Here is a 7,619-nt window from a genome sequence, read left to right on the forward strand (position 1 = left end):
TCGCTGATCATGTATGACAGCCCTCATATCCTCCTTTAAGGGAGAGGAAGAAGTAAATACAGAAACCTAAGAAAGATAGCATAGTATTGTAGTTAAGATGGAGGCATTCGAATTAGCTACAACAATCTGACTCTAGAGCCTGACAGCTAGATATTAATTTCTGGCTTTTGCATTTACAATTTGTGTGACCTTGTGTAATACACATTTTCTCTGTTTCAACCTCTTTAAAATGAGTGTAAAGATGCTACTGTTTTAAAGAGTTAACTTAAAATAAAATGAGACTCATTATTATGTGTTAATAACAGCACTTGTGCTTCAAAAATAATTATCAATTTTTTGTTGCTCAACCACATACTGAAGCTTTATGGCCATAAACAATACAAACAACCTTAGAATGCAATCCAGATCAGTAAATGTAAGACGTGTGTGTGTGTGTGTGTGTGTGTGTGTGTGTGTGTGTGTGTGTGTGTTAAGTTGAGTTATGGTGCTGAAAAAGAATATTGAATATACCATGGACTATCAAGAGAGGAAAGAGCTCTGTCCTGGAGAGGGTGAAGTCACATTGCTCCCTGGAAGAAAGGATTTTGAAGTTCCATTATCTGAAAGATCCATTCCGTAGAGAATGATATCATGCATGAAAGGGTAGAGGGTAGAGGGTGCAGGTGAGGAAGACCCTGGATGAGTGATCATTGATGACCCAGTGATTGTGGCAATTTGGGGCAGAGTTGGTATGGTTGGCTCAGGATAGCACAAGGTTCAAAGCCATCATTCATAGAGTTGCTAAGATTCATCCTCAACTCAACTGTACATAACAACAACAGAAATATATTCAGAGAGATAAAATGTCTGCTGATTTAATTTTAATTCTTGAATCTAGTTATGAGTATGTAAAAGCCAGTGATAGATAGATAGATAGATAGATAGATAGATAGATAGATAGATGACAGATAGATATTGAAATTAATACTTTCTAGAAATATCTATATGGATAAAGTGATATTAACTTGCCTGAAAATGCATAAAATACATACCTAAGAGGTAGGGTAAATTAGGAAGAAAGTCCCTGGTGACTTTTATTATAGACAGGGACCCAGTTTCTGAAGAAAGCTGTACATATTGAGAAGGTAGGTTCCTTGGTGCCTGGAATGAATTAGAACCCAGATTCCAATGACTCTCAGACTCTTAACTGACTAGATGTTCCACTGGAGAAAGAAAATTCTTCATCTTCATTTAAGGTCCCAAATTCAATATACTTTTATTTAATAAAGAAAACCAATACCTATTTTTTTTTCCTTTCTGAGTCAGGTAATCAGGTATATATGTAACAAAGATAAACTTAATTATATCATGATACATTACTAAAGATATATACTTCATTACAGCATTATTTATTTTACTATTATATCTTACATATCATATATAATACAATTTTAGATGCCAGGTTGTAACCAACTTATGTGCCAGGAGCCTAATGGGTTTTATCCAATTTAATTCTCACAACACACTGTCAAAAAATCACTGCTTTCTTTCCATTTTACACTGAGCTAGTTAAAACACAGGAAAACTCAATAATTTAACAAACTCACACATTGTATAAATGGCATGGTCCTGCATCTACATCCTATATTAGATCAAAGCCATCATTAGTAAAATACAGTTTAAATGTCAACATATTAGTGAAGAATTATTTAATTATTATTAAACTCTGCTGTTGTATGAATCTAAGTGGTATTGATACTTTATTGCACTGAGTCAACAGTTAGAAAATTGATATAACAGTGCTGCCCTTGCAGATGATAGGGGCTGTTGTATAAATTAAAATCTACCATAACATTTCAAATTTTCCTTAGTCAATTTTGGTGGGTTTGGTTTTTTTCCCCCTAAATCCTACAGGAGACTTGGTCACAAAGGAATGGAGAATCAATCGGCTGTGACTGAATTCTTTCTGGTGGGGCTTTCCCAATACCCAGATCTCCAGCTTTCTTTGTTCATCCTTTGTGTCATCATGTACCTCATAATCCTCCTAGGAAACAGTTTCCTCATTATTATCAGCATCCTAGACTCCCGCCTCCACACCCCGATGTACTTCTTCCTTGGGAACCTCTCATTCTTAGACATCTGTTATACCTCATCTTCCATCCCTTCAATCCTCATCATAGTTAGATCAAAGAGAAAATCCATCTCGTTCATTGGCTGTACACTACAGATGGCTTTCTCACTCGGTTTGGGGTCCACTGAATGTGTCCTACTTGCTATGATGGCCTACGACAGGTACATAGCCATCCGCAATCCTCTGAGATACTCTATCATCATGAACAGTACACTCTGTATACACATGGCTGCATGGTCTTGGATCATAGGCTGTGTAAACTCCTTAATACAAACAATCTTGACAATGGAGTTGCCATTCTGTGGGAATAATGTGATTGATCATCTTACCTGTGAGATCCTGGCGCTTCTTAAACTCGTCTGCTCGGATATAACTATCAATGTACTTATCATGACAGTGGCAAGTATTGTTTTGTTGATGCTTCCTCTGCTGTTAATTTTCATCTCCTACGTCTTTATTCTCTCTTCCATACTGAGGATTAATTCTGCTGAAGGAAGAAAGAAAGCCTTTTCCACCTGTTCTGCTCACCTGACTGTTGTCATCTTATTCTATGGCTCAGCCCTTTTTATGTACATGAAACCCAAGTCAAAAGATACAAAGACATATGATGAGATTGTTGGGCTGTCTTATGGAGTAGTGACCCCAATGTTGAACCCAATCATCTACAGCCTGAGGAATAAGGAGGTAAAAGAAGCTGTAAAGAAAGTTTTGAGCAAACACTTACGTCTATAGAAAATATTAAAGACTTTAAGGCATGTGATATCCTCAGCAAAGAACATCAGATCTGCATCTATAGAAAAAGTCATGGAAACAAGTGTCAAAGGAGTTCGTTTCTTTAAAAAAAAATCTACTGTAGAATTCCTTTTTATCCAAAATACAATATTTACAGAAGTCTTTTAAAAAAAAATACCTTGTCTGTTAGTTTCCAGTTATAAGCATATCTTCAAATTGGTTCCAACTTCATGATGTTATTCATCAAATGAAACAATCATTTTTCTTTACTTCTCACCTATTTCCTTTTCCTTTTCATTCCTCCTCTTTTTTACATATCTGCTTCTCCTCTTTCATTTTCTCTTCCTTGTCCCCTTATTCAATGTCTTTTACATGATGATTTAGTGTTTTAATTATACAACAATCTTGTAAAATAATTCCTCTTTTTCTTTTGAAAAACCAACAGTTCCAGACTCTCAAGTCACAAAGTTGGTGAAACCAACATAAGCCTCTGGAAATAGATCTAAGTGTGGAATAAAATTCATGCAATGAAAACATGACATCCATTCTTCGACTCAGAGTTATTAGTATAATGCGGCAAGAAGCCAGGCTAATAAGTTTGTTGCCACATCACTGCCTTAAGAGACACCCTTTCTGCAAGGGTCTCTAAATGGGTGTATCTAAATCTGTAGCTTTAGAAAGTAGAAGGAACTTCATTGAGAAAAAAAAGCTGACTTGAGATAGAGAGTAGGTCTGCTGATTTCATTTTAATTCCTGAATCAAACTGTGAGTAAATCAAAGTCAATATAATTTTTATTTATATAAGACAAATTTTATAAAAAACTAATTTGGATTCTATTCTACAATCATACTAAAATTTAACTCATATATTCCTGTGTTTCATGACCCCTTTCAACAGTTACATATTGGAGGGTGTGTCATCTCACTGGCCAAGCTCCCCAGATTTTAGGAATTCTCTTTCCCTTCAATAATTTAACTACTAATATCTATTCTGCATGACTGTAGGAGCTCCAGCTTTCTCACCAATTCTTTCTGAGAGGACCTTACATGTTTCTTTGTTTTGTTCTTACTCTTTGCCCCAGACTAATGTTCTAGAATTTTCAACGGTTCCCCTCTGTGTCCCAATCCATAGAGTGATATTTGGGGCCATTGCCTTTTGCTATTTTTTTGTAATATTTAGTATTTTTATTAGACAGTGCTTTTGGTAGCATATGGATAGTCTAATCATTACTCATACTAATATATAAAAGGATTTTGAAATTCCGTCTCACATACTTTGTATATGTTGACAGAAGGGACTAGTCCTTGGAGAAGGACATCATGTTTGGAATAGTAGGGGGTCAGAGCAGAGCAGGAAGATCCTGGATGAGATAAATTGACACAATGGCTGTGGTAATGGAGACAGGCATGTCAGAGATGGTGAGATTGGCTCAGTATAGGGCAGGATTCAGGGCTATTTTTCATAGGATCATTATGAGTCATAGTCAACTCAACAGCACCTACCAGCAACGATGTGTTCAATTAGTTAAGAACGTATTCTCTTAAAAATTGTTGTATATCAGATTGTAGCATATCAGATTTTATGTACTCTAAACACCAAAACCATGCCTCTGAAAGACCAGGAGGAGTTGATATAATACAATTATATATTGAGCTAAAAAATATTAATATAAAAATAATGGACTATTCTATTAATCTCATAAATAATAACTCAGTTATGTTTACCTCTAGCTCTAAGTTTCAGTGTAACACATATTTAAAATATAACATGTCCAAAACAAAATTCATTCCCCATCTTCAAATTCTTTCTCATACAGTTTATTCCTATCCTAGGAAATTGCAGTATCATCAATTTACCACCAACCCACTAGGAAAATCTGTCAACTATGTCTTTAAAATTACTCGGAATCTGACCATTTCTACTACTACCCTGATTTAAGCCAGTATCATTAAATCTATACCACTATAATAGTTTTCTAATTAATCATATTCCTAATTTCACATTTCTCTTTTGCAATTCATTGTTTACAAAGAAACCAGAATATTTTAAACATGTAAGTCATATCATATTTTTCTTAAAATGCTCCAAATACTTTCCATCATACTTAGAATAGTATCCAATTACCATCTCTAGTGTACAGATCCATGTAATGTAATATGATTCCCACTAGTCCTATAACTTCATCTCCTGTTTTCTTTGTTCCCTAGACTCTAGTTCCAAAGTCTTCTTGCTGGAACTGCAGCACAGCTTCTTACAATCAGGGCACCAGAGCTTCCTAGTTCTAGTACTTCATCTCCTATCTCTTTTCTGTGCTCACTCGACTCTAATTTTAATGTCTTCTTGCTATTTCTAAAAATGAAAAAAACAAACAAACCAGTATCCAAGATATAGGCAATATCAACTATCTGGGCTTTCTTATTTTCTCAAGGGTTTTGTTAAAATATTTGTGATGTCAAATATTTATTGTTTAAAATGTCTTTCCTAGTCATTGATCAACTGTTTATTTGTGATGAAATATTTATTGCATTAAGGAATTAGGATTAAAGCGGAATACCAGTCCTGCCCTACTAGAGGCCTGTATAAGCTCATGAGAGCTCAATACTAGCTCCCTTTTCTGGGATGCTTGCATTTTTTAAACACAGCATCTTGTTGAGCTACAGTCTACGTCACTCATCATCTTTTGCAGCACTGACTGGTCTGCATCAACCACAGTCATGTGACTCATTGCCCTGACAGGTTTGAGTCTCTATGAGACCTTCCAGTGAACCACCAAGCCCATGGGACATAGATGAGAGTGAGGGAACTGAATGAAGGAGGACCAGATGATGTCAGAAATGATGGAGTGGTACTTTAGATCAAACATCTGAGTACCCTTTTTGTAACTTATCTGCTACTAATATTAGCAGAATGAATTATAAATGCAATACCTTATTTTTTATAAAATATTTCACATATTCTTTTGAGTGAGTCTGTAATACTTACTACTCCTTTAAACTACATATGTGCATATCATTTTGTGGGATTATAGATTATTTTCCCATCTAGAATGTAAGCTCCATCAAAACACTTATTCTTGTTCATTTCTGTATACCTCTACTGCCTTGACTGATGTCAGGCAAACCACCTAAAATATAGAGATAAGATGTGAATACATATTTTGTATGACAGCTTTATAAATTTTAGTCTGGTATATATCATTACAAAAATGTCTGCCTCCTATTGACTAAATAGGGAGCTCTGATGGCCTAGTGGTAGGAAACTACACTGCAATCACAAGGACGCATGGTTCAAATACAGGAGCTGCTCTGCAGGAAGATAGGCAACCTCATCCTGTGTGATTAACTGCCTCTGAAAACACACTGGAGGGTCAGCTATGGGTCAGTCCCAACTCCATGGCATGCAACAACAACAATTGACTCAATAGAAGATGTTGTGAAACTAGGTCTATCATTGCTGATGTCAAATAGATCTTGGCTGAAAGCAGAAAATACCAGAAAGACATTTGTTTGTGTTTTATTGACTATGCAAAGACATTTAACTATTTGAATCGTAACAAATTATGAATGACATGGAGAATAATGAATATATCAGACTTAATTGTTCTCATGCAAAACCTATACATAGACCATGAATCTTAAAACAAATCAAGGAAACACTTCAAATCGGGGAAAGTGTGTACCAAGGTTATATGCTTTTCCCGTACCTACTCAGTCTGTATATAATTCAAGAAGCTAGTCACAGGGACTCGATGGCACATAACGACAGCAACAAGCTATATGAAGAAAAAGGTGATAGCAGGATTAGAAGATGACTTATCAACAATTCACATTATGCAAATGACAGAACCTTGCTTGCAGGAAATCAAGGGACTTGAAGCACCTATGGCAAAAGTACAAGGACTATAGCCTTCAATATGCATTAAAACTCAACATCAAGAAACTGAAAATCCTTATCACTGGGCGAATAGACAGCATCTTGATAGATAGAGAAGAGATTGAAACTGTCAAAGACCTCATTTTACTTGGATCTACAAGCTACACCCATAGTTAACAGCAATCAGGAAATCAAAAGACATGTTTCTTTAGAGAAAATCTGCTGTCAAGAGTTTCACCAAAGTATTAAAAAAGCAATGATGTCAATTTAAAGAGTAGCTGTGCCTGGTCCAAGCTATGAGGTTGGTTTGGGGTTGTTGGTTGTATTTTTTTTTTCAATTGTTTCCTATGCATCTGAAATTTGGGCAATGAATGCAAATGAACTGTGGTTTTGGGGAAGAGTACTGATTATTTCATAAACTACTAAAGAACAAGCAAGTCTGTCTTACAGAAAGTGCAAAGAAGGTGCTCCTTAGAGGCGGGGATGGTGCAATTTCATCTCATGTATTTTGACTATGTTGTCATTAAAGGCTTCATGCTAGGAAAGGTGGAGGATCAGAGAAAGGAAGACCATCAACAAGATGAATTTACGTAGAGACAATAGACTCAGTATATTAAACATGGTGAGGATAGCACGGGCTAAAATAAGGTTCATATCTATTGTTCACAAGGTCACTATGAGTTATACACAACTCAATGGCACCAGACAACAACTGACTAAATGAATAATAGAAACTCTAAGTCAATGGTTAAAGGATACAGTCTACATTTTCCTAGTCTAACATCTTTCATTCCAGGTTCTGTTGATTCTATTATGTGTATATACATGTTCCCTACTGGTTGTGCTGAAACTGGTCTCCACTTTTTAAATGAATATGATTTATCTGAATAAAGTAATTTGTTT

At 35.6% G+C, this 7,619-nt stretch overlaps 1 pseudogene; it reads left to right on the forward strand.

The window, feature by feature from the left end:
- Positions 1-1,912: 1,912 nt before the first annotated feature.
- LOC102843243 lies at positions 1,913-3,010 on the forward strand (annotated as a pseudogene).
- Positions 3,011-7,619: the final 4,609 nt, after the last annotated feature.

This window comes from Elephantulus edwardii, unplaced genomic scaffold (assembly GCF_000299155.1).
Source record: "Elephantulus edwardii isolate Elephantulus edwardi_28Jun2011 unplaced genomic scaffold, EleEdw1.0 scaffold00052, whole genome shotgun sequence".
Lineage (NCBI taxonomy): Eukaryota > Metazoa > Chordata > Mammalia > Macroscelidea > Macroscelididae > Elephantulus > Elephantulus edwardii.